Source organism: Neopsephotus bourkii, unplaced genomic scaffold (genome assembly GCF_033783945.1).
Source record: "Neopsephotus bourkii isolate Nb327-2 ecotype Australia unplaced genomic scaffold, CSIRO-AGI_Nbou_v1 NB_1721, whole genome shotgun sequence".
Taxonomy (NCBI): Eukaryota; Metazoa; Chordata; class Aves; order Psittaciformes; family Psittacidae; genus Neopsephotus; species Neopsephotus bourkii.
In genome coordinates, this window is record NW_026902195.1 from 708688 (window position 1) to 735520 (window position 26833).

A 26833-nucleotide genomic window follows, 5' to 3' on the forward strand; every position below is an offset into this window, starting at 1 on the left:
CGCTGGCTGGCTGCTGGAGGAGGAAGAGAGGGGCGGTGGGGGACAGCGAGCAAAGATAACACCCCTAGGAGGGCTGTCACAGCCCACGTTAATCACTTGGAATTCCAGCCAGCACAGACCCGGGCGCCGCAAATATGGGCAGCAAATGGAGATGCTCAAAGCCCTGAAATAATTGGATCCTTTCACAAGAGCCGAGCCCAGAATCCAGCACAGGAATTCAGTCCCCGCTGGAAGTCGAGAGATCAAATACACCGAGAGGCAGGCGCAGCACAAGCAATCCTCAGCCACCGCCGGCTCCGGCTCCGCAGCCCCTGTCTCTGCTCTGATCTCAGGTACCTCCTCGGCAGGGAGCAAGGGCGAGGGAGGACCGCAGCAGAGCCGAGCTGGGCTCCGGCCCCTTCCCACCCAACTTACTCCACTTGTGGCAAGGTGCAGAAACGCTGCCAGCGCAAGAGAGGGGTTGTGAGGAGGAAAGCGGTGACCTCGAACGGAGAGCCTCGCTCGACCGGAGGAACAGCCCCTGGAAAGGAGACCCCTGAAGGGTGCCGGGTGGGCTCTGAGCCCTGCGAGGGAGATGCCGGTCCCGGCAGGACTGCCAGCCCGCATCACGCTCCCGGCGAGGCGCGCTTACGGCACATGGAGAGGCTCCTGCTTGCCGCCTCAACGGCAATGAAAAGGCACAGAGGCTTCTGCCAGAAAACAAAGAGGCAGCGGCAGAGCTGGGGGTGGGGAAAACTCCGCTGCCCAAGAGGATCCCTGCAGAGGCAGCAGGATGCTGCTGGGCTCCACTGTGGCTGTTCAGCCCGAGGTGGTACCCGCTTGCCCTGCGCAGGGAGCCTGGAGGGTGGGACAGCCCCGCTTCCCTCCCCTGGGTAGTGCCGGGTGGGAAGTGCTGGAGGACACAAGCCAGGCCCAGGACAACAGCTGGCCACACATTCCTCCAGGCTGGCTCTGCTTCATGGAGAGATGTGTGTTTGCACCTCGGGGTATCTGCTGCTGACACCACTGCTCCCGGGGGAAGGAGCACCGAGCCTGCAAGGCTTTGCCACCAGGGAAAGCGATGGACGCCAGTGGCGTGGTCCTTGCAGGTGGTACTGTGGCCTCAGCATCACCCCGGAGCAACAAAGAACATGCACCGAGTGAAGTAAGCTCCCGGCTACCCAGGGACAGGGATATGTCAGCCAGCTCCATTCCCGTCCTTCCGTCCCTCCCCAGGGGCAGTGTCCTGAGGGACACAGACCTTGAGCACTGGGTGAGGGCACAGAGCAGCTGCTCTGCTCCAGACCTTGGTGGCAACTGCCACCCATGGGAAGTTTTCCACTGCTGGTGATTACAGCCACGTGCCTGTGTGCAGCCCTGAGAAGGCAAACAGGTCCTGGCAGAGGGGCAGGGACCACTTCTGCTCTGTGCTTGCACGATGCCTGGGGTCCCCGGCCACAACCAAGGCACCAATGAACATCATTTTCTGAGTTCAATATGGACATCTGTCTGAGGGAGCAGCGCTCCAGGTCTAAGTAGGACTAGAGCCCCACCACACTGAGTGATGTAGTATTAACAGTCCCTTTTATCTGATCTCCCCAGAGGACTGATGCCCTGGGGTTGGTGTCTGAATCAGAAGCCCTGTGAACCTTACCCCAACTGGTTTAACTCAACACCACTGGAAAGGCAATCACTTGCTGGTAACTCCAATCCCATCAGCTCCCTGTGCCAGGCCATACGATGTGGGAAGTGTGAACAGCCCAGCCAGCTCTCCATCATTATGAGCCAGTTACAGGAATACCAGCCTCTGACAGGGAGCTCCAGCAGCCAAGGTGATGCTGTGCGAGCTGAGAGAAGACAGCACAGCAATCAGCAAGTGATCAGACACCTTTTGCTCCCACCGCTGCCGTCTCCTCTCCAGTCACCACCACAAACCACCACAGCCATCCACAGCCCCAGCTTTCCTCCTTACCAAGACAACTCTTTCCGTACCCTGACCCTGTAGCTATGCACAATACTTCACCTTCCCCACATCCTTCACAGGGCAACTGGGCTTTGCATCCTCCTGTTTGTTCCCATCCCATCCCCATACAGCTCTGCCAGCCCAATCTCCTAGCACACACCACACTAACAAGTCCCTGATGCCCACAGCAGTGTCACCTTTCCATACCTCCCCAGATGGTCACCAGGGCACCGCAGAGCAGCAAAGAAGGTCCCAAGGATGTTGCATTCCATAGTCACCTCCGGGCACAGGCTCCAAAGCCATGGATGGGATGAAGGAGCAGGTGAAGTGCCTGCAGTGGGGAGGGCAGCAAGGATTGTGCTTGCAGCATCTGCCCCGTGGGAACTGCCTGTCCCCACCACAACCCCTCTTGCGATATGCTTCCTTTTACCATAAAAGCCCTCCAAGGGAGGTGCTTGGCCACAGGCATCAGGCCTCGGGCTTGGTGTTACCAAGCTGCAGGCTGCAGATAAGGCTGCAGCTGTGGGGACACTCAGCATCTTTTCCACTCGCTATGGTAGGCATCTGTGTGTCACAGAGGGAGGAGATACTACACGCACACACAGAGCCATGCTCATCCACCCAACTCTTCCTTCCCCAGCAGCAGTTTAGAGAGGCTCAAGCACAGGCCAGAATGGTGACAAGGGGTGGGCAGGGATTCAGGCCATAAGGATGAGGCTTTGTCCATCTTTGAGTGTACAGAGCTGCAGGATGCTGCCATGAAGGGGTATTTCCACCATGAACTCAGTCCCTGTGCCTTGTCTTGTAAATGGAAAGTCTCTCCTTTCCATGGGACTGAAGGTGAGAGAGGAACATCCTACTGGCATTAGCAAAAGAATGTCACAGCTGTCATCTAAGCATACTGTTACCCATAATGGAGGCAAATATATGAGTGCACAAGCCCCTCTGAAATGGAACAAGGGGGTAGAAGGGACCGGCATGTCTGACTGTAAGCATATCCATACACAGGGCACTGGGAGACATAGTTTGGCTCCTGTTTCATCCCACGAAACTGACAAAACTCCCGGTCCACCCACTCTGAACCACCTGTGCTGTCCCCACCAACAGCAGAGCCCAGTGCATCCACCAGGGCTGCCAATGAGCAATGCACACAGATGGAAGGGGGAACCCGCTTGGCACCTGTATGCTTCATGGATATGGAGGAAGCAGAGGCTCAGTGGGTGCCTGAAGTCAAGAGAAGGCTGGAGAGGATGTGTCCTCATGGCTATCTGGTGTGTGCAGCCTGCAGGGAATACAGAGCACCAGGGCACTGGCATATCAGCATCCTGGGTCTTCACAGAAGCAATAGTGGACAGGGACAGGCTCCAGAGGCAGATGCATCCCCAGACAACCCTCATACACTGAACATGAGCCCCCACACTGGTGCCTGCAAGAGGCAAAAGCCCCCATGCAAGCACTGCACGCCGCCACTGTGCAGCCCATGCTTTGCTGTGCTGCATCTGCAGGAGCACACAAAGCTCAAAAACATCAGAAAACAGCTTAATTACAGCAGATGGGTCCAAAACACCTTAAACCTTGGTGGCAGACGTGCTGCTGGGGACAGAGGTGTCCCCTGAGACCCGGTCTTCTTAGGGAGACACCTGAGAGCTCTCCATGGACTGCCAGGATCAGCTCATCCTGCACACAGGGATGCTGCTGTTTCCACCTTTGCTGCTGCAAACAGACCCCAGGGGCTTCCTGCTTCAGACCACCAGCCTCTGGTGCTGTTGATGTGTTCAGGTGGTTTAACAGGGATATCCAAGTGACACAAGGCTGCCAAGAGCATCATGGGGTAACGAGTGGACTGTTAAGGAAGGGAGAACACATAGGACTTGGAGCGAGACAGCAGCCCAGCATCAATGAAAACCAAGGGAAAGGCTAGAAGGAACAACTCTGGAAGGGATTTGGAGACTAACACAGGCTCATGAGAATGCCCTAGACCTTGAAAACCCACATAAAAGCATCTGGGGAACCTGGACATCGTCCCAGCCTCTGACAGATGGGGAGGCAGACGTAGCTACTGCTGCAGGTCAGCTCTACCCAGGCACCATGGCTACACACAGCCCCCTTTGCGCTGGTTTATCACTCTCACACACGGGATGGGGCGAACACTAAACCCCTTTTGAGCACTCACACACCAGACACAGGCTTCTGCAACGTCAGGCAGCAGGGTCAAAGCCCGGAGACACAATAAACTGCTGACCAAAGAGTTTTCTTGAAGACAAGGCTGATAAGGCTGCCAGCAACCAGCCTTGCAGGACAGGATGAGGAAAAGAGCAGCCATGAGAATAAAAGGCTGGCAAAGAAACAGAAAACGCTGTGAGCAAATAATGCTTTCCAGACAGCCTTTTGGGTGCATCTCAACCTCCATGTGCTCAGGATGGTCAGGCAGCTGGAGCCTTTAAAAAGGCCACTGGTGACTGCCGCTCCAATCACCACTGTCTCTGGGACAGACAAGGGGAAGATAAGGGGAGCCCCTCCAGCTGGAGGGCTGGGGCCAGAGTCCTCCCCAGCATCCCAACAGCACCAGCAGCCCGGTACTGATCACAGCTCTGCCCTGCCAGCAGAGCAGGACGAGTGGTTTACACCCCGAGCTTCCCTGCCAGCTGGCTCTTTGTGCTCACACAGGGTGGGAACGATGGAGAGACGGGTGCTGCAGCTCTCTTTGATTGGAGAGCTTATTAGTTTAACTAAAGGAAAAGTCAAAGAAAAGGGGCATCTACTACAAAGTGATCCAGAGGCTCTGGTCCTTAGAAGAGAAGCCTGCTTGTGCTTGATATAACTGGAACATTTTTCATTCCTTGCTTTCATTGTGCAGATTTTGCTTAGGCAATTTAAAATAAAGCTTGCCTTCTTTCAGGTGATATTTGATTTCCATCCTACTCGATGCTTGCCTGAATAGACTCACAGGACATCTAAACTTTCTCTCTCAATCCAAGAGCTGGGCAGTGCTGCTAAGGCAGTGCCTCCATCTCCCAGCACTGCTAATACCACATGGATGAGATGAACCAAGCGAGGAGAAGGGACTGGTGAGTCCAACATGAGAAGTTACATCACCAAGCACCCCAAGAACTGCAGAACTTGGGAATAACAATGGTGGGAAGGGACATCAGGGGGTTTGGTCCCAAGCTGAAGCAGGTTGCTTAAGGTTTACCTCTGCCAAGGGCTAAATGTCTCCAAATGTGGACACTGCCTCCTTTCTCTGGGCTCTGCTCCAGAGCCCAACTGCCCTTTGGGGAAATATTTGTCCTAATATCTAATTGTAATTTCCCTTCTGTGCCGTTAATGCTCGTCCTGTGCCTGGGCAATTGCCAGGATAGAGCCCAGCTCCGGCTTCTCTCCAAACCCACAGCTCCTGGCAGCAGTGAGAGCCCCCTTTGCTGCCTTCCCTTTCCCAGGCTGCTTGAACCCACTGCTCTCAGGCTCTGCCTGCTTCAGTACATCAGAAACCCCATGGCAGAGCATCTCTGGAGGCCTCTCCATCCTGCCCAGCCAAGGGCGCCAGCAGGGCAAACAGGAGGTACCTGCATGCAGCAGGCACTTGCACACCTTGGGGATGTTGGATATAAAGATTCACCTCAACACTGAGAGCAGTGGGGGCTGGTTTCCAGTGTTTGATCCTTGCCCTGGTTGGTACCAATAGCAAACCTGCAACAAACTTATGTTATCCTGAGCTGGGATATCCCAAATACCTGCTCTGGGAAGTCTGGTCCTAAATACACAGAGCTTTGGGTTCAGTGCTGTGGTATCTTCATCATGCCCATGAGTGACCTGTCCTCAGCAGTGATAGGCAGGACCATCAGCAGCCAAACTCTGAAGAGATCGACTGAGAGCTAAATAGAAACTGAACAGCCCAGGGACAAAGATCCACCCCATGCACTGGCGGCTGGGATACCTGGTCAGTGCACTGCTCCCTTGTGCTCATCTTTGGTCCCTCCTGCAAAGGCCTCAGCATTAAGGATGCCCCAGCCCATCCTGGGACAGCAAGGTATCCATGGCTGGAGATGTCTCTTCTCCCAAGTAATAAGTCATAGGACAAGAAGTAATGGCCTAAAGCTGAGCCAGGAAAGATTTAAATGGGATATTAGGAATGATTTTTTCACCAAGAGGGTGCTCAGGCATTGGAACAGGCTGCCCAGGGCAGTGCTGGAGTCACCATCCCTGGAGGTGCTCACACATGGTGCAGATGAGGCCCTTGGTGACATGGGTTAGTCTTAGCAGTCCCAGGGAAAGAGCTGGACTCAATGATCTTAGAAGTCTTTTCCAACCTGGTTGATTTTACATGTGCAAGGCACATGTTCTGCACACAGCTGAGTCAGATCCCAGCCCATTCCCAAGCCATGGGCACTGCTTCAACACACAACGTCACAGTATCACACAGTATCACAGTATGTTAGAGATTGGAAGGGACCTCAAAAGATCATCTAGTCCAATCCCCCTGCCGGAGCAGGAACACCTAGATAAGGTTACACAGGAACGTGTCCAGGCGGGTTTTGAATGTCTCCAGGGAAGGAGACTCCACAACCTCCCTGGGCAGCCTGTTCCAGTGTTCCGTCACCCTCACTGAGAAGAAGTTTCTTCTCAAGTTTAAGTGGAACCTCTTGTGTTCCAGTTTGTACCCATTGCCCCTTGTCCTATCATTGTTTGCCACTGAGAAGAGCCTGGCTCCATCCTCGTGACACTCCCCCTTTATATATTTATATACACTAATAAGGTCACCCCTCAGTCTCCTCCAAACTATAGAGACCCAGCTCCCTCAGTCTTTCCTCATAAGGGAGATGCTCCACTCCCTTAATCATCTTAGTTGCCCTGGCTTCCCAAGTTCTCCTCCATCCCCTACCCCATCCCTTGGAGACCCAGCGCTCTTCCTTACAGCCCATCCCTGGGCGAGCACGTGTCTTTGCTTCCCTCTGGCTCATCGCCTCCGTTCGCACCCCTCGCTACCACTGCACCCACACGTGTGCCGCTGCGTGCGACCCATGCCACACGCTCTGCAGGGCAGCAAACGGAGCAGGGAGCCCGTGCCAGAGGCTCAGTGCCTCCCACAGCACACACACACACAGAGCCACGCTGGCTCAGGTCCACTGCGGGAGCCAGGGCAGGCTGGGAGGGAGCACTGCCCTGTGCCAGCTGAGATAAGGAGCGATGCTGGGAGAGGGCTTCCTTCGAGGCTGACTTCCAGGCAAGCCCTGTGCTTTCTTTATCAGCCCTGCACCGCCGGCTGTGGGAGGGTTACCGGTGATGCCACAGCCTGGATCCACACCACTAACCTGCCTTCGGGTACAGCCAAACATGCCCCATGGGGCTGTGCCGCTTCCCAGTTTGACTGAGAGCTTCTTGGAGGACAGAAAGGCTACGGTGGGTACCAGCTGGTGCCACTGCACATGCAGGGCTGTCCTGCGTTCAGCTGTGGCTGCTGTTTTTTCTCCTTCCTATAGCTGGTGCAGGGCTGTGTTTTGGTTTCAATCTGGGAGCAACGCTGATAACAAACGGATGTTTCAGTTGTTGCTCAATAATGTCTACTCTGAACAAGCACTTTTCAGGCTCTGATGCTCTGCCAGTGACACAAGAAGCCAGGAGGAAGCAGAGACAGGGCACCTGACCCAAACTATTCAAAGGGGTATTCCATGCCAGAATACATCATGCCCGGTATAGAAACTGGGGGAAGTTACCTGGAAGGGCTAGATCACTGCTCAAGACAGGCTGGGTACTGGTCAGCAGATGGTGAGTGATTGTATTAGGCACCACTGCTGTTTATCCCCCCCCCCCCTTCCCTTTTTAGTTTCGTATTTTCTCTACTTGTGACTTCCCTTATAATTATCATTATTACTAGCAGTAGTTTTACATTATACCTTAGTTACTGGGCTGTTCTTATCTCAACCCATGGGATTTATATTCTTTCCATTCTCCTCCCCATCCCACCTGGATCCGAGGGAGGATAAGTGAGTGGCTGCATGGTTCTGGGTTACCAGCTGGGCTTAAGCCATGACAAGGGCCCACGGGCTTGTATGGTCCAGTTCCCAGACCTGGCTTGTACAAGCCAGACACACGATGCCATGTACACACATCCTCTGCAGGCTGCATCCTGATAGCAGTGCCCCTAATGTTAGGGGCTGAAGCCCAAAGAGGCTTTACCCCACATCCTTTCCCTTCACCTCTCCCCCAGCACCACAGGACCATGGCAGCAGAGGCGACAAGAGGCAGACAGCACACTGCAGCCATGCTGGAGCCCATTGAGAGCTGCAGCACACACCTCCCAGCCGGCGAGCAGCTCTGCGTACCACAGCACATCCATCTGTGTCAAGGAACACATGAGAGCGCTGGCGCACACAGAGAACACCAGCCTGTGCAGCACACCCAGTCACAGACCTGTGCCTCTGCCTGTTGTAACTGGAGGATCCGTTTCCCATTGACTGCAGGAGGAAATCACTGGGATCAGACACAGGCTCTTTTCTCACCCTTTCCTCTCCACATCCCACGGGTCACAGTCACGCTGACAAGGAGTGGTTAATGGTCCCTTCCAATCCCTTCCACCCAGGAGTACTTGGCCAGCTGCAGCGTTTTGCCTGCACATGGAACTGCTCACACAAAGCTTGCTGGTGCTGCAGTAGGACAAGTCACTCAACCATTGCATCTCCAGCAGGGTCACACAGCTCCAGCTGGGTCAGGAAGCCCTGACATCCAGGAATTAAAGCCAGGCTAGACTGTCCTTTAGCCAAGGGAGGAGGAACAATATTTCAGGCTGGGCTATCATGTATTAAAAGGGACAAAACCCAATTTTCTGCCAAAGTTCAGGACTATAGGTCAGAACTGCTGATTCTCAATGGAGTTTTACATTCCTGACCATCACAAACAGAGCCTTTCTCCCTTCTCAGGGCAAAGAAAACAACAGTCCCCCTGGACACCACTCCTCCTCTCTCGGGATGCCTCAGTTCCTGGGGGTCCTTCTAAGGGGGCTGCAGGATGGGGAGTCCACAGTGCTCACCTTATGAGACAGACCAGTTTAAGACAGACCATGATGATTTCCTTCCAGCCCCCCATTTGTGACTAACAGAGGGGTAACACCCCATCTGCAGCACCCAGAAGAGCAGAGAAGAGACAGTAAAGCTGCGCTTGCTTCTGATACCTCTCTCAGACCTAGGGAATCCCTCGCAACTGCCTTTGGTTCCCCTTCTGCAGCCCAGGGGGCTAGGAAGAGTGGCAGAGCATCTCTCCAAAGTACAGTGACAAGACCTCGCTGCCTTCAAACAGCAGGTTTCAGGTCAGCAGGCTGGGACCTGTCAGCAGAGAGGAGTTTACTCACCCACCTTTATGTTAGCGGCATGCTTCTGCAGCACAGGTGATGCCAGAAGATGGGGATGAGAGAGAGGATTTTGGGCAACAGCAGATGGAGAAGTTCAGGCTTTCTCAATGTCAATGCTAAGCAGCAACAAGTACACAAAGTTGACCCTTGTGTTGAAATGGTTCCTGGTTACAAGAACAGGCACACAGAGCACAAATCTGAGAACAGGCCATCTACCAAGGCGGGCAGATGTTATGGTCTCTGAGAGCCCTGAAGCCTTCCATTTCTGGGCTCTCACAGCAGCTCTGTGCTCCCTACAGCTCTCCCATGGTGTCTGGACAGTAGAGCAGCCTCCAGGCTGCTAAGACAGGTAGTGGATGCAGTGGCCCTCATGGAGTATTCCCTGGGATCAGCTCTCACCTCCTAGACAGAGCCCAGTGAAGCATCAGCCTTTTGCTCCAAGAATCACATCCAAGGTCGTTTGATCCAACATAAAGACCAGATGTGGAACTTCTTTACATGAAATGGGGGATCTCCATCATCCTGTGCCAGGGAATGGAGCTGAAAGGCCAGGTGCCAAGTTTTAAGGACTAAACCGCCTTTTCTGGTCGGTAACACAAATCCAAGTTGGCTAAAATTGGAAAGCCCACCGTTTGCTTCACAGCTGGCGCTCATCCTTCCTGCAGGCTGGAAGCCCTTATTGTTCCACAGCCCCGATCAGCTCCCCACCCTCAACAAGGGGATGCTCTTGTTGACTCAGCACATCCTGCAGCCCTCCATACACGTCCTGGGTGGGCCGGCCGGCTGGCTCGTGCCATCCGAAGCTGGAGATGGAAAGGGGCTGTGTCCTCTTCCCACCTTGCTGTGGGAAGGGAAACAGATGTTTCTGCCATCCATCCCTTCCCTGGCTTCTATTGCTGGACCCTCGCACGGCACCCTGAATAGATGGCATGAAGCAGAGGGGCTATAACTGGGCTTTACCCCTTGAGTACATGTGAGAAATCCAGTTTGAGCTTGGGCAGGCATTGAAAAGTCAAATTCCCTCTTCTGTCCAGGCAAAATGTGCCTGCAGGCACCCAGAGCTGTCTCCTCTGCCTGCGTTTTGGAGAGATCCTCCCTTCCAGGCATTGCCTCTTATTCTCTGCATCCTCCGTCAGCTCAGAGCCGGTTGGAGAGGCCCAAGAGCTGGCTACAGGAGTGATGCTGCAAATTCACATGCCATGTGTAAGGGCAGCTGCAAATGTTACATGGAGGGGGAAAACAAAACCAACCCGCCCCAAAGTCCCAGGGCAGAAGGCCTGCACAAAGCCTGCAGTCCTGGCCTCCTGGCTCCCAGCCTTGTGTTCACCACTCATTCATCTCAGGATACAATTCCAGTTTTCACTCTGCTCTTAAAGCTCCCCATGAAGTTGTTCTCACTGAGTTTCACAATTTCTTTTCTCTCTCTTCCAGCAGCGACCTCAACCACTGCTGCCTCCCAGCAAAAGGGTCTCCATGACCTTTGTAATTCAACACACTGGGAAAGGCTCAATCCATTCCCTCTATTCCCAGCCCAACGCAGACCTTAAAAGCCCTCTTTGTTCCTGCTACAAACCCTATCCCACAACTGTGGCTTAACCCTTAGGGCACTGCCTCAAATAAAACCTGCTTCAGACAAGCAAGGCAGGTTGCAGCCATCCATGGGAAGCTGGACCTACAAAAGAGCTGTGCTGACAGTGGCTTGGAGGACACATCGGATACACACAATGGGAAGCACGGGGTGATGCTCTGACCATCCTCATCATCAGTACAAACTAGTACCAACATGTACATGTGGGGACCGTGTGCCCCACACTGCTGCAGACACATGGGTTGAGCTCACAATGTTTTATAGCCTCCTGGTTTTACTCTGCCTGCCTTCAGTTCAGCAGGTTTATTGCAAAACAGGTTCCATGCAGGCAGATTTGGGGCTGCAAGGAAGAAATGGGATTGAGGAAAGAAGCACACAGGATCAGGAACTCCTCTGCTCCTGTCCCCAGTTACAACCACTGCCCTATGCCCAAAGCAGAGACAGAGAGGGATGCCATGATGTTACCTCTGCAGCCTGCACATAGGTAAGGGTGATGACAGCACGCCGGATTCTTGCTTTGTCTGAGACAAGCCCAGAGCCATATCCTGAGCAGCAGCCCATAAATCACACAAGGGAGGAAGCAGTGCCACAGACTGTCATGATCATATGCCCCGCAAATGGGAATGCAGAGGGGATGGAAGGTGCAGCCAGACCTCCTTCCCCTAGCATGATCCCTGGCACAGGATAAGGCAGTATGCAGCAAGGACTGTTTTGTGGCACCCCAAAATGATGGAACAGAGCTGCCCCGCAGCACCCCAAAACACAGCTCCACAGCAGACAGAGCAGACTTGCACCGCTGCACCCCAAAACACCACCTCTGCAGACAGGATGGGGTAGGGCTGCTTTGCAGCACCCCAAAATGCCATTTCCTACCAGCTGCTGTAACTTCCCCTATGCCCCTTTCCGGTCCTGCTCCACCCCAGGCCACAGGGAACCTAAGTCACAGTGAAAGGACAGGGAGCAGGGAGGCAGCACCCAGTACAACATGGGGAGTAGGGCAAGGACGGTATCTCCTCTGAAAACCCCAGCGATGGGGAGAGATAAGGATACCCACATGCCCCACATTAATCAGCTACCTGAATTACAAGCCTCCTCTGTTCCCACCTCCCTTGGAGCAGAAGCTGGCCCCACTCTGCTGCTGGCCATTCGGACTGCACCCAGCTCTGCTGGGCTACAACTGGTCCCATGGACTGACCCACATGCTCCCTGGTGCCAGAGAGAATGGGAACATGCAGGGCTCTGCACCAGTGCCTGTAACTTAGCATGGCCCAGAACAGCAAGGTATGGCACATAGGAACAAAAAGCCCCAAACCCAACCCAAACAAGTTAAAGACCCAGATAGAGCATTATAAACAAGAAGAGTGTCCTGGATCCCAAAAGGCTGGTAGGGGACTGGGCGCTCCTTGACAGAACGTGGTTGCATTCTTTACTTGAAAAGATTCATGTGTTTGAATAACCTCTTGGATATTCTGGTCCAGCTCCAGAGCCAATGAGTTTCCAGGTACTGATGTCAACCTCTCTGCTTCCACCACACACCTCCAGAAACCCTTTTGAGGGCCTGCTGTCCAGTTAAGGTTTCCACAACAGTGCTCACCCACTCCAGCATCCTTTAAAATCCCTATGTCCGATGGCAGTAGCAAATCACCACCCATTTATCTGCCTTGTTGGCAGAGAAGCTAAAGATTGGCTCATTCAGGCCCTGGGTTAGATGTGTCACTAACGTTATTAAAGTTAAGGGTTTTTTTACTGCATTTCTCAAGATCACAGTGAGGTTAAGAGCCCTTCTGGGCCACTGAATGGGAAAGCAGAGATCAAGCTGCAGAAAATACACAGGTATTATATCCTTCTCATCTGAAAATCTCCTGGCATCTTTACCCACGCTCAGGTCTTTTGGTTCCTTTATTCCACCTTGCTGGGGACCCTGAAAACAGACCCTTCCCCAGGGAAACACGTTAAGGTGGTATTTTCTGTGGTTGCCATAAAACCATAACGCTAGTGCCAATACCCTTGCCCCAGCTCTGTCTCCCAGGACAGCAAAACAGAGATTAAACTCATTATCCCCTATCACTTTATGGCGCAATCTTTTCATTTCTCTGTTAACACACATCTGAGACATATCGAGTGTCAGGCAGGCAAATTCCAAAGGAAATTCCCTGCTCTTTCCTTACAAGGATTTGTGCAAGTAATGACTTTTCGGTAGCAAAAAAAGTCCAAACCAAATCAAAACACCACCATCAAAACCCCCCCCAAACAAAAAACACTCAAAAACTCCCACTTTAGGGCTTGATTAAGGACAGAATTTGACTTTTCTTTCAGACCACAACTTTGGTCAGACCTTTCCCAGGCTCTGGAGGGAAGAAGTGAGTGTTCTTGGTACTGCTCACACTGGTGCAGCTCCATCATACACAACCTGGGGTTGTGTATTGAGGAAGCTTTCAAGTGGGAGATGCCTTTTCCTTCCCCAAAGCGACCAGCACATGAACACAGGCATTTCCTGGTAAACTGTTCCTCCTTGCTTCCAGCCTCTGCTACAGAGGTGGCCTCTGATAGCAGCCTTCCTCCGGAAGCACTACTGCGTTTTGCTCTGCTGCTCTGACAGTATGATACTGAAGGGAAACAGAATTAAACAGAGCTGTGATCTATAGTAAATCATTCCTCCTGAGCTGCCAAGGAGATAGCTGCACAGGAGAAAGATAGGAGCTCTGTTTCCTCAGTAAATCTAAGCCACAGAACAGCCCTTCAGTTACAACGAACAGGCACAGCAGCAACAGGAGCACTTTCAGGGGGCCAGATTGATGCTGCTGGTTTCTGTGTCCTCTCTGTCCAGATTTATCACAGGACCAGGCCAGACCATTGCAAATACCTTAAGACCTCAGGCCGTCAGCGCAGGGAGGATGTCAGCAGACAAAAAGCCTGAGAACGTTCTAGTTCCTCAAAAACTGCTCATACTGATGCTGGATGCTGTTGCTGCTCCTAGAAGATGAACTGAAAGCAAAGCTCAGACCCAGTCCTTGATGCCATAGTGGCTTTGTTCTGCCACACGCCACAGCAGTGAGGACTTTGAACTTGCCCTCCCTACACCACTGGCCCAGCTATGTTAACCTCACCAGCAGTGCAAACACTGGTGTAGAAAGGACCAGAGTGACCGTGCTAACCTGCCTGTGCTGTGCTCTCTGCACCACTACAGCTCTGCTGAATGGCAGCAAGAAACCCCCATTGCACAGAGTCCAGGCATCTCCTCCACTTCCAAGTTGAGCAAAGAGTTGGCTCTTGCAAGCTATTTGTTATGCATCTTCCAGATCGGGCAATCCATACAACACTGCTGGGCTTAGCTATCACCTCACAGGCTAATGGATGCAGGTAGAAACATCCACCGAGTCACAGCTTCCTCTTGGTTCCAATGATCCATCATCTCTCTGCTGTAATCCCCAGCTCTCTTTCCACAGCAGCACCATTCAGGTTGCTCCTGATGCCCGAAAGGACACTGGCCATTTGCTCAGCATGGTGTCCCCACTATTAGCAGGTTTGCACGTCCACGACTTGCCTAAGGCGATGGCAGCAGTGAAGTGCAGCAGCACGTAACCCACACAGGACTTTCCAAACTTCAACACCACGGCTCAGCCAGGAGGAAATCTCTCTTGGCTGCCTCTCCCTAAATGGTTATTCCAGCACTGCCTGTCTTAAATAGTCCCCAGACTGGGGGAAGAGTATGTGACCGCATCACCTTTGGGCTTTTCTGATCCTTTGTGCTTGCAGTAGGAGCAGGCAAGGCAGTAAAAGGGAGCAGCACTTCAGAGATGACACAGTTATACCCCATCAGGTCACAGCACCCAGGAGTTGAGTCTCGGGCAAGGTGCTGTAGAAATGGCAACAGAGAGAGCACCATCTGCCCTAGAAACTGACATTGACACCCCAGCACACATCCATAACCCAGAGCCCTCTCTGATGGGCTCTGCATCCACTTCATGGTATGGTTCATGGCACATCTTGAGGCCATGGTCTGGAGGGCAGATCAGAAACAACAGGATGCATAAGAGGGGTAAGAGGAAAGTACAGTTTGGATTCTGACCACTCTCCACCATCATCCACACCCATAATATATTATAAACACCAGAAGGTCACACATATGAAGAGCAGTGCTCAAGCTGCTGACCTGGAATTGCCTTCAGGGTGAGGTACCAGCATCCCAGCGTCCTCCATGGGAAGCAAGCTGTTCCCTTCTGAAAAGGGAAGGAACCTGCAGGAAATGGGAGGGAGGGAGGAAGCACACTGCTCTCTGCTGCAGTTTTCCCAGAGGCACCATGTTCCAGCTTCCACCTCCTAAATAAGGAGGTATTCTCCCTTGGGAACACCAGGGTCTGGAGGCCAGGGGACATTTTCCAAACATATCCAGCCTGTTCAAGAGTTCTAATCACAGAATGGTTTGGGTTGGAAAGCTCACCTAGTCCATTCCCCTGCAATGAGCAGGGACATCTTCAACTAGATCAGGTTGCCCAGAACCATGTCCAAGCTGGCCTTGAATGTCTCCAGGAGTGGTGCATCCAACACCTCTCTGGGCAACCTGTGCCAGTGTTTTACATCCTCTTTGTAAAGAATTCCTTCCTCACATCCATCTCCCTCTTTGTTTAAAACCATCACTCCTCATTCTGTTGCAACAGGCCCTGCTGAAAAATCTCTCCCCATCTTTCTTATAGGTCCCTTTTAAGTACTGAATGGGTGATCTGGGACCGCAGCATTGCACGGTCTGTACAGATCTTATAATCACCCTAAATAGGAGGGGTCATGATGGCAGATTGGGAATGGTGAAATGGTTTTCAGGGGAGTTTCTGAGGCTTTGTCCCCTCGTTCAGGGCTGGATGGAGAAGTAACACTTGTGAGCACAGTGCTGATGGGCAGCTCACAAACAGGCATCCTTTCCTCCCCAGTTCTGCCTCAACATCCCAACCCCAGACAAACTGATCACAGGCACCACAGCAGCAACCCATGGCAACCCCACACACGTGAGCTCAGGGCATCCTCCAAAGGTGGAAGCAGTGGGGCAGGCCTCTTCCCCTCTGTTCTGGATGCAGAGCTGCAGGCAGGGCATTGCAGCTCTGTGAGCACTGACCTTCGGGAGGTGTCATGAGAGAGCTCTACAGATCACACAGCCATCCACACTGAGATGGGCAAAGTAGCTTGCTGCCAGCCTGTCCCAGGGCTTTAGGCAAATCACGGACAACAGGTCAGGTCACAGTACACAACATGGCCAGGCTGGAGCTGGTTTCCTGACCTATTCTCTCTGCACAGCAGTATCATGGTGTTCCCTGCTTCCTTCAGCAACAGGAGCCAGCTCTGCACCAGCACGTGGCAATGGGTCTGCCCAAAGGCAGCTTCAGAAACGCCTAACCTCTCATTTACCTGCCTCAGAGGGCTCACCAGGGCTTCTGCTCTCCCTCACAGTACAGATACCCCAGAGCAAGGCAAACTGGCTGTGAGAGGTGGATGGCTCTGTACAGGGCCAGGCATCCTGGGAAGACACATGCATGACTGGAGCCACTTACATTGATTAACTGAGGATAAGCAAGGGCAGCAGAATGACTTGCTTTCCTCGGTGGTGCAGTGAGAGGGCTCAGGAGACTGGTTTTCTTTCTGGTTTAGCCTGCTCTGCAACTCAAGCCTTCAAACACAACAGGTCTGCAAACAGGAGCTGCCTGACCCTTCCCCAGTGAGGGGCGAAAGAGGGGAGGAGGTGGACAAAACACTGCTGATGGATGAGAATGGCTCTGGATGCTGGATGCCATGCAGGGGCCCAGTGGTGCTGAGCCCATGGCGTGGCTGGGATGGGGCTGCATCAAGGGCTGTGGCAGGTTGCAGATTTGCCCTGGCTACTCCTTCACTGTGCGCTGTGGAAAGCACAGAGCAGCGATGCTGGCAGTGGCAAGTTGCCATAGCAATCCCCCCAAGCATGCTCCTGCCTCCCTTCTCTGTCTCTGCTCCCCCAACCTTGCTGTCCCCTCCCCTACACGTAAAACCTGCTGCACAACATCCAAATGCCTCAACGTGCTCCTGTTCATCACCCTGAGGAAGGAAGGGAGCTGAGGTGGAAGCACACACCCCAAGCATCATCCCCACATGTTTCTTGGGCAAGGTGCCTACTCTGTACCTGGTGCCTCACACCTCACTGTGTCTGGTCCTAATGCATGACACAGCAGCCAGACTTGAGGTGTAGAGGCCTTTCTAGCTGCAACCCCCATTGTGCTGTGGCAGGCAGGGATGCTTCAGCATCATTGACTGTCCCATGCTGCCTTCTCCATGGTGGTGACTCACAGCCCTTGCTCAGCCCAGCACAACACATCTGCCTGCAGGTCAGGATCTCTTTCCACCTTGTCTCAGTACCAGCTTTCGGTGGAAATGGGGGTCCCAGACTCTTCTTGCTGCAGCCTGGCAGGCACCTCCTGAGTGTCTGCTCTCCGGTCCCAGCCCATTCCCACTTCAGGCTGGTCTGTTCTGCTGCACCAGACCTCTCTGTGGGCTTGAACCAGAGACAGGATCCTGCTTTGTTTCCTGTCCTAAAAGCTGCTGTCTACCTATGTGCTGCTAAACAGTTACCTAACCTGGCATATAAGCAGAGTTCCTCCCCCTTTCACCTCTCCCATATGGGTACAAGGAGAAGAAAAAGGACCCTCCTGAACCACGCTCATGTGCAATATGTCATATTTTTTACTTGATTAATCCAATGACTTAATAGAATGGCTTAAAAATCCAAAATCTTCTAAAGCTCTGCTTCCCTCTCCCTTCTGTCCTTCCCCAAATCTAGCAGGGCCCATCACATCCAGTTACATCACTTGTGGGTTACAGCAGAGGCTATTGAAGCCTCAGTCCTGATCCAGCATGAGTCACAGAGCTCAGAAGACTGTGCAACTTCCTTCCGATATCATCAACCATGTCTTACATGGGCTAAAAATAAAGACAGGCCAAAACTGCAGAGCCACATCTTGCCTTGACGTAAAACTTAGCAAAGCTCAGCGCTTAATGAAGCTCCACTTGAGTGAGTGGAACACAGAAAGTGCAGAGGGTGTACAAACAAGATAAAGGCCAAGAGGCTTCATTCACACTGTGCTGGGCTGGGGAACGGGGATGGCAGATGTGCAGCAGCCATTCAGCAGTACAGAGAGGGCTGGAGCTGGGCTCTCATCGCTCCTGGCTGTGGGCTTTGGGGTATTTCCATACCCAGAGGTTCCGCAGCACCCATCCAAGACAACAGGAACTGAATGCTGCGTTTTTAGCAGTAAAAGGCTGGAAAGCTGCATCCTGCTTCCCACCTCACAGTGTGTGGGCACCCACAAAGCAATGTCCAAAGTGTGCACGGTCCTAAGGCTAAAAAAAGGGGTCACACATGCATCTGATACAGCTTAGATGCTTTAGGTAAGTGAGGAATCCAAAGTTCTTCCTAACCCCTGGGACGCTATGCTCCAGCAAAGCCTTCACACACGAGGGTACGGGACTCTCACATAGCTCTTAGCAGGGAGCTGTGGGATTGCACACAAATAGGAGCTCAGAGGGACACCGGCAACGTTCGGAGACCTAAAATTAGCCTCAGCAGATGATCCTCTGCTCCATTCTTGGGAGCAGCAAGAACCGAACAAGAATCCAGCTGTCCCAGCACTCCCATGAACAGGGTCTTCGAATGCCCGACCTACTTGCAGCAAAGATGGTAGGGCAAAGAGGGGATTCCTTGCATAACTCCAGTGCCAATACTCACATGGGACACAGGACCCCATCTCTGAAGGGGAGGGCTGCATTTTCTTGGGGTTTCCAGTGGAAAAAAGACCTAGTCTTAGATGAGCTGGTCGGACCAAGGAGTGATGGCAGCCCACACATGCTAAGAGCAGGCTGAAGGATGTTGGGCTGACCACTTTCTATTGGAGATAAAACCTCCACTGTGCCTAACCTTTGAGTCTGCCAGTGAAACATTCCATCCTATTCCAGACAGGCACTGTAGGTCTGTCCAAGGGTGTGCAAGTTGTACCAGCTTCCAAACTAATGCCAGCTGCACTAAACTGAACTAACATGATTAACTCAGCCCAAATACAAGTTCACTAATATCACCTGGGTTAGGTGATATCCGAACCAGAGAAGAGGTCCATGCCAAGAACAAGTAATGGAGAAGCTGCTGCATTACACATGTATAGGAGATCTGTTGTCCAGTATCAAGCTGTTTGCTCAGCAGGGCAGGGCGAGGGAAGAAAAGTGGATCCAACATGGTGAGCCTTGTGTTAAAATGCCTCTTTTCAAGAGGCAGAGGAGCCCTGAGAGGGTGCTGTGAGCTTGGTGGACTGGGATCTGCAAGCAGCTCCACCAGAACAGAGGGCAACCCTTTTATCTGTTCTTAGCAACATAACGTGTCTTTACCATCACCAAGAGACCACTGAGCAGGTACTGGTGATTAGCGAGACCTCACCTGGAGTACTGCGTTCAGCACTGGGGACCCCAGCACAAGAGGGATGTGAACCTATTGGAGTAAGTCCAGAGGAGGCCACGAAGGTGATCCAGGGGCTGGAGAACCTCTGCTACGGAGACTGAGAAAGCGCAGGCTGAGAGAGCTGGGCTGGTTCAGCCTGGAGAAGAGAAGGTTCCTGAAGAGGAGACCTTAGAGCAGCTCCAGTGCCTAAAGGGGCTGCAGGAAACCTGGAGAGGGGCTTGGGACAAGGGCCTGTAGGGACAGGACAAGGAGAATGGCTTTAACCTGTCAGAAGAGAGACTGAGCTGAGCTCTTAGGCAGAAGCTCTTCCCTGTGAGGGTGCTGAGGCGCTGGCACAGGGTGCCCAGAGAAGCTGTGGCTGCCCCATCCCTGGCAGTGCCCAAGGCCAGGTTGGACACAGGGGCTTGGAGCAACCTGCTCTAGTGGAAGGTGTCCCTGCCCATGGCAGGGGTTGGAACTGGGTGAGCTTTAAGGTCCCTCCCAACCCAAACCATTTTATGACTCTGTGATAGAGAGCAAGCTCATGTCTGCTGAGAGCTCTGGGCGAAGCCTTAGCTCTGTTTGCTCAGGTGAAGGACAGCAACCATCAGAGACCAACAGCTGGGATACGCTCCCATTCCACACAGTCAGTATGCAGAAGCATGAGTGCAGCAGAACAGCACAGTCTGCACGTTCCCAGGGGCTTAAAACTCACTGCCCTTGAGCTCCCACCAGCTGGTGGAGGGTTCAGCGGTCCTGGCAGCGCTGGTTGCACACATCCTGGTTCCCTTCACACACTGCCAGCCAGGTGGGAGGCAGGAGCACCCACTGGGCTGTGGGAACACCTCACCTGGGTGACACATACCCTGCAGAGCTGTCCCTATGGGCAGCAGAGAGGAGAACACGGGGCACCCCTCCTTCTTCACACAGCCCTGGTGAAGGAAGAGAAACCAGTGATGATGGAACGGGTGCTAACCTTGGTGTAGGGCTGAAGCAGAGGGGAAGGGCAGCTCTCAGATGTCAGCACCTGCAGCATGGTGGTGGGGTTGCTTGCTCTGGCTGCTTGAGTCATCTGGAAAGACAAGTGCACAGACACACATTCATCTTGGCTGGCAATGCCCTGTCCACACAAAAAGGCTTTCCAAACACTGGGTGGGCAGTAACTGCTCATCCAACCAAGCCAGTTAGAGGCATGTGCACAGAAGAGACAGACCCCGAGCATGGCAGCACCTTAAATATCCCACTACATCTTCTATCAGTGCTGAGGCCGCCCATCCAGCTGCAGCCCTGGCTCCTTCCTGGGGTCCCAGTCACCATCCCAGTCATCATGACTCTGGGTGGATGCTATGGTCATGCCCACCATCCCCCTTCCCCAGATTCCAATGGGAAGCAGAGGCCTTTCTGTGTTTGCTTTGTTCTCCTCCACCCTTCTTAGGGTGGAGAAGCTGTACATTGCTGTACATTGCTCCACCACACAGGCTTTGCTGGTACTCGAGTGGGTGCCAAAACCAAGCTGTGGTCCTCACAAGCCACCCATTAAACCACCTCGCAGAGACACAGAGACACAGAGCCAGGGCAGGGAGGGCCAGCATCACTGCTGGAAAAGATCATTCCCAACAACCGAAACAGACCAAGCCAAATCCAGCACTGCAGCGTTTCCCAGGCTACAACAAAGGGGGGAAAACGACAACTGCTTAATAGAAATCTCCGAGGGGCCTGCCAACAGCGTCACAAAGATGGTGTTTAAGCCTCCTCCCCGGGCTCACAATGCTGTAATTACAGACTACTGGAGATTGCACTGTGGGGTTAGGTCCTCGTGCCCAGGAGGTCCTAAAAACCAGGATGGGATCAGCCTCCCCAAACCAGGTCTGACGTTCCCCTGGCTGCAGGGAGGATGAGATAAAGCTGCTTAGGGGCAGATCCAGCTCCTCAGCCTGCCCTCCTGTAGGGGCAACCCCCCCATGGTACCACTGGCAGCATACCGCAGTGCCCTGGGCTCAGCTGTAACAGCTGTGTTTCTCCCTCCTGGTGTCTAGTGCAGGGCTGTGCTTTGGCTTTAGTCTGACAACAGTGCTGATAACACACGGATGTTTTAGTTGTTCCTCAGTAATGTTTACCCTGACCAAGGATTTTTCAGTCTCTTATGCTCTGCCAGGGAGGAGAGGCTCGGAAGATGGGAAGAAGAAGAGACAGGACACCTGACCCCAACTATCCAAAGGGGTATTCCATACCACAGCACGTCATGCCCAGTACAGAAACTGGGGGGAGTCACCCAGAAGGCCCAGATCACTGCTTGGGTCATTCTGGGTACTGGTCAGCGGGTGGTGAGCAATTGTATTGTGAATCACTGCTGTTTATTGCTGGTTTATTTTCCTTCCGTTTTTAGTCCCATATTGTCTCCCCTTGTTATTTCCCTTATCATTATTTTTAGTAGTAGCAGTTAATAGTAGTGGGTTTGTGTTGTACCTTAGTTACTGAACTGTTCTTACCTCAGCCCGTGGGATTTGTATTCTTTCCATTCTCCTCCCCATCCCACCAGCAGCCAGGGGGAAGAAAAGAGGGAGAAGCAAGCATGGTTCTGGGCTTAAACCACAACACCCAGCTCTGACCAGAGCCACAGACCAGTGAGCAGAGCACAGCACCTACATGATGAAAGTGGGGACGCACTGCCACACCACCTTACTGGTGCACCAGCCCTTAACACAGTCACAGAGACACCCAGGAAGTCTGTGTTCCATGTCACCTGCACCTACACAGCTAGCAGGTCAACCTGCACCAGGGTCCGTAAGAGGTCCCACCTGCAATCTGTACCAGCTAACCACCAGGGATATGGTTTTGGAGAACTTATGCAGTAAGTGCTGCATGTGTATGTGTAAATATAGATATATAAAACCTCCTGCCATGTCCCTGCTCTACCACAGTATCTTCCAGAGAAGGATCAAAAGGCTCTATGCCTGAGCAGTGGCAAGAATCGCTGTGGACATGGCTGAAGTATTGCCACACACATGCTGCTGCAGCTCAGGACACAACAGCAATGCATCCAACAGGAACGGGTTGAAAACACTATGCAGGAAGAATGCAATTACCCCAAATGGACTGAGGCCAGGGGATCTGGATTATCACCTAGGCTCTTGCATAAAGGGCTTTGCATCTTTGTCCACTTCCAACAGGAAGAATCACAAGGTTGACATCAGCCCTGGCCTGGGACATGGATTCGTTACTGGAAAGCCCTTGCAGCTGAATCACTGGCTCACGCAGGACTCCTCTGAAGGCTTTCCACCCAAGTATTGTTCTACCACCATGCTGCTTAGCTGCAGGGTTGTGCAGGCCACAGCACAGGCGAGCGTGACTGCAAACTGCTGGCCAGTCCTGAGAAAGCTCTCTGACATGCAGAGCATGTGAGCTCAGCTGCCCTTCATCCAGGATTCACAACCAGCTGAAGACACTGGGAGAAACAGGGGGAAAACACGCTAATTGGCAGCTGGGCATTCAGGAGGCCAAGCAAGGGAGACTGTGGAAGAGAGGAGCAAAGCCAAAGGGAGAACAAAGATTTGCAAAGACTCAAAGAAAGAAAAAGCCAAAGAAACCACTGTTAAACCAAACCTCAAACTCCACGGGACCAAGCTCTCTACAGGGTACATTTACCTGGCTCGCTTGCTCACAAGAGAAAGCAGAATGGGAAACCAAAGGAAGAGAGCTGATCAGAAGACTGATGGCACTGCAGACTGAAGGAAGCATCAGGAACACGCGATGGTGTTAGCAGGATGCAGGGACCACACAGCTCCATAGAGGAAGCGGTCCCTGGAAGTGATGTGAGGTGGGGAGGATGAGGCAAAAATCCTCCTACAGAAAACTCACTGCCAAGTAACCTGCAACAACACCCTCCACAAGCCACTGTTAACACACAAATGTCTCCTGTTGGGATTTCTCCCACCTTGCCTTGTCCTGCTTCAAACCCGACTCAATTCCTCCAGCCATGGAAGCCTCTGAAAATTTGATTACAGCTCCATTGACTGTGTGCTGAGGACACCAATGGCTGCACTTTTTCACTTCACATACCTACAGACAACAGGTTTTCTTGTTCTGCACCCAGGAAGCGACCTGGCCCCCAAACACTGTGTGCTTCCACACAGAACACTTATGGAGCCTACCAAATCTATCAGGGGACAAGCATGGGCAGACCCAGAGCAGTAAGGGCAGGTAAAGGACTTGGGAAGAGGGGACAGCCACTGACTTTGAAGTGTCAGATCAATAACTATCCCCTTGAACCACCCTCAGACTCAGAAGCAGTGAGGAAGGTTTGGGCATCTCTGGCCTCTGCTACTCAGCATGGCCATAGAGAAACATGCCAGGGCAAGCAGCTGGTAGGAAGACCAGGGGTTCAGATGTGCTTCTCTGCCCCCAGAAGTCCCTTGAACACAGGGAAGCAGCTTCCTTTCCTCCTCCTGCTCTGACTGCTCAGAAGACCCAAAACTGCAGGAGGAACAAAGGCTGGGAAAGCTCAGCACCACAGGGAGAGGATGTATGGATGGGGGGCTCAATCTGCCTTGGAGGAAGCAACGAGGAGTGAAAGAACAACGCTATCAGTAAAGGTAAAATGATTTGTTATCCACTCCTGGATAGTGCAGGCGTGAAGAGCAGGGCACTGTGTGCTGCTCTGCCCAGGCTGCTGCAAAAGGCAGGGCTCCTAACGCCAATGCAGAACGATCCCCCAGCTTTCCTTCTGGCAGTGAGTACGAAATCTCCCATACAGGGAACACAAACAAGGTGGTGAATGGCAGAGCTGGCACAGCCCCAGCCCTACTCACTTGCAGGCCAGACCTCAGTCCACAAGCTCCCCAAGGACCACAGCTCTACAGCTGAGGGACAGGAGGTCTCTGCTGTCCCACACACCCTGGCCACCCCCATGGGGAGGGATGCGTTTGGGCCCCATGAGAGTCAGCAGGAGCCTATCAGAACACTATGGGAGCAGAGGAGGCGAAGGCAGGCGCTGTCTCCTCTGCAATCATCCTTTTCCAACCCAAACCCTGTAGGAGCCCTCAGCACATGTGGAGCTGCCAGGAGGCTGCAGCTCCCAGCCTGCTGTCTGGCTGTGCAGGAGCTGCATGCCGGGACGTGTAGTCCCTGCCAGGGCCCCACCACTCGCTCATGCCGAGACCCGCAGGATGGGAATCGCTGCTGTGCAACAAGGCGGTGACAAGGCTTTACAGGATGACTTAATTCTCCCCATCCTCAGCCTCTCGCCTAAAAAACAGCCCAGGCAACAGTGACTCCAGTGCTGTGACGCTGGGAGTTTTCCCCTGTTTCACCTGCCAGACCTTGTTCACCTTCTGCATGTGTTACCAAGTTTGCTATACTCTCCTTTGTCAGGTTCAAGTTTGCTATACTCTCACAAAGTCCCACATTCTCTTTGCTAAGGCTCACAGACACAGTTCAGGCAGAGGACAGGTCTGTCACCAGATCTTTGATGCTTTTTAAAGCAGCACCGAGGGGAAAGTGACTTTTAAAATACCTCAAGACAACAGCACAGCATTCTTCTACCATAGGCTTTTATACAGCAGCTCCACAGCACACTCCTTCCATTAGATAAACAAGGAAGCCTATAAACCCCAGATAGGACTCCATGCCCTCCATCCACATCATCTGACGGATCCCATTCATAGGTGGGTTGGAAGGAAGCCCCCGGCCCCAGCTCCCATCACACAACATCTGGCACTGCCCAGAACACGCGGCGTGATTTATGCACAAATCGGGTGCCTCGCCCGCAGCGGAACGCTTCAAACCTCCCCCCCCAGGTCTGTAACTGCAGATGTCGGTGGGTAAATACCCCCCCCCCCCCCCCCCCCGAGGTCCTTTCCGCCCGTGGCGGCTGTCACCAGAGGGCAGCAGGCCTCTCTCCCTGCCGTTCACATCCGCTCCAGCGCTGTTTTCGCAGCCCCACTCCGAGCCTGCGGTTCACCCACCGGGGTGGGCAGGTGCCGGCCACGCAGCGCTGGGGGGGGGGGAGCCGCGGCTCCCGCTCCCCGCATCCCCCGTGGTCTCCGGCATGGCCCCACCGACACGGACACCCTCACCCCCCCCCCCCCTCCGCCCCGGATGGTCCCCGGGGGGACCACAGCAGCCACCGCGGTCGCGCTTGAGCGCGGAGGAGGAACAAGGCGGAGGGAGGCCCCATCCCTGCCCGTGTCACTGCGGAGGGGACGTGGCCGGGGAGCTCGGTGGCGGCTGGGAGCCGGGATCCGGGGGGGGACGGAACGGAACGGACGACGACGACGACAGACGTCTCGCCGCAGTGCAGCACCCCCCGGTTCCCCCAGCCCTGCCTCTGACTGCACTGACACAGCCCCCCCAGCACCGACCGCAGGCGGGAAGGGAGGGGAGGGCGCCCCGTACACCCCCTCCTCCCCAAACGCGCTCTGCGGTCGCGCCGCCCCGTGCCCCCCCCCGGTTACACTCCCTCCGCTGCTGGGTACATCGCACTGCCGGGCACAGCCTCCCCCGGTCTCCCCCCACATCACAGCTCTCCATCTCGGCCACTGTCCCCCCCCCCAAGCTCACAGCCCCCATTCCCGTCACTGTCTTCCCCAAGCTCAAAGCCCCCAGTTTCTGTCACGGACCCCCCCCGCTCACGGCCCCACATCCCTGTCACTGCCCCCAAAAGCTCACAGGCTCCCGTGCTGGTCCCGGGCTTCCCCCCCCCCCCAACCCCCAGCCAAACTCACAGCCTCCCATTTCGGTCACTCCCCCACCCCCCCCCCCCGCTCACATCCTCCCATCCCATCACGACCTCCCCTGTACTACGCGGTGACGGTCCCCGCCGACCGTGGCCCCTCCCGGTCAGGGCCCCCATGGCTCCCCAAACCTCCTGCAACCTGGGGGCAGTTAGCGGGGACGGGGCGCAACCCGCTTCCCACACCTCACAGGCGGCCCGGCCCTGCTCCGCGTCCCCCGGCCCTGCCCGCCGCGGCCCCGCCGGACCCACCAGCGCCCCCTCCGCTACCGCTGCTGCTGCCGCCGCCGCCGCGGCCCCGAGTGTTGCGCGGCTCAGTCCGCTCCTTCCGGGTGCCGGCGTGGACACGCCCCCTGTGCCCGCCTGCCCCGCGCTGATTGGTTTTCTGGGCGGGGCACGGCGCGGGGCGAGGCGAAAGTGGAGCCGAGCAGCCAATGGGCGAGCGGAGAGGCGGTGACGCCAGCCCCCCTTCTCTCCGCCCCCTCCACGTGCGGGTGTGTGATGACAGCGAGGAAGGGGGCGTGGCCAAGAGAAGCGGCTTCTCATTGGCAGCCGATGGAGGGGGCGTGGCGTGGCTCAGCGCCGGGGCAGGGTGGGGTGACATCGCCCTGACCCCAGCCCGGTTGCTCTGGGGGCGCTGGGCCCGGGCACGGCCCCTCGGGCACGGTACCCACAGACACGGTTCCCCCGGTGCCGGTGTGGGTGCATTAATGGCTGCTGAGATACCCAGAGCAGCAACGAGGCGAGGGGCTCTGCCAGCGCCCCGAGGGGCAGCACTGCGGGGCCCCCCG

General features: G+C 54.2%; 1 protein-coding gene across 7 annotated transcripts in view; it reads right to left on the reverse strand.

Annotated features, from left to right (window-relative positions):
• ATOSB (atos homolog B) overlaps positions 1-26384 on the reverse strand; it is a 39638-nt gene extending 13254 nt beyond the window's left edge. Inside the window, exons 1-2 of one of the 7 annotated variants that reach the window (XM_061376553.1) lie at positions 26295-26337; positions 9289-9686 (exon numbers count right to left, since the gene is read on the reverse strand). The gene's annotated coding sequence lies outside the window, so the exon portion shown is untranslated. Of the gene's footprint in view, positions 1-414; positions 1988-2149; positions 3041-9288; positions 13673-20162; positions 20610-26294 lie in introns of those variants that run through there. The other 6 variants (XM_061376551.1, XM_061376552.1, XM_061376554.1 and 3 more) reach the window with 6 other exon arrangements.
• Between the last annotated feature and the right edge of the window lie 449 nt (positions 26385-26833).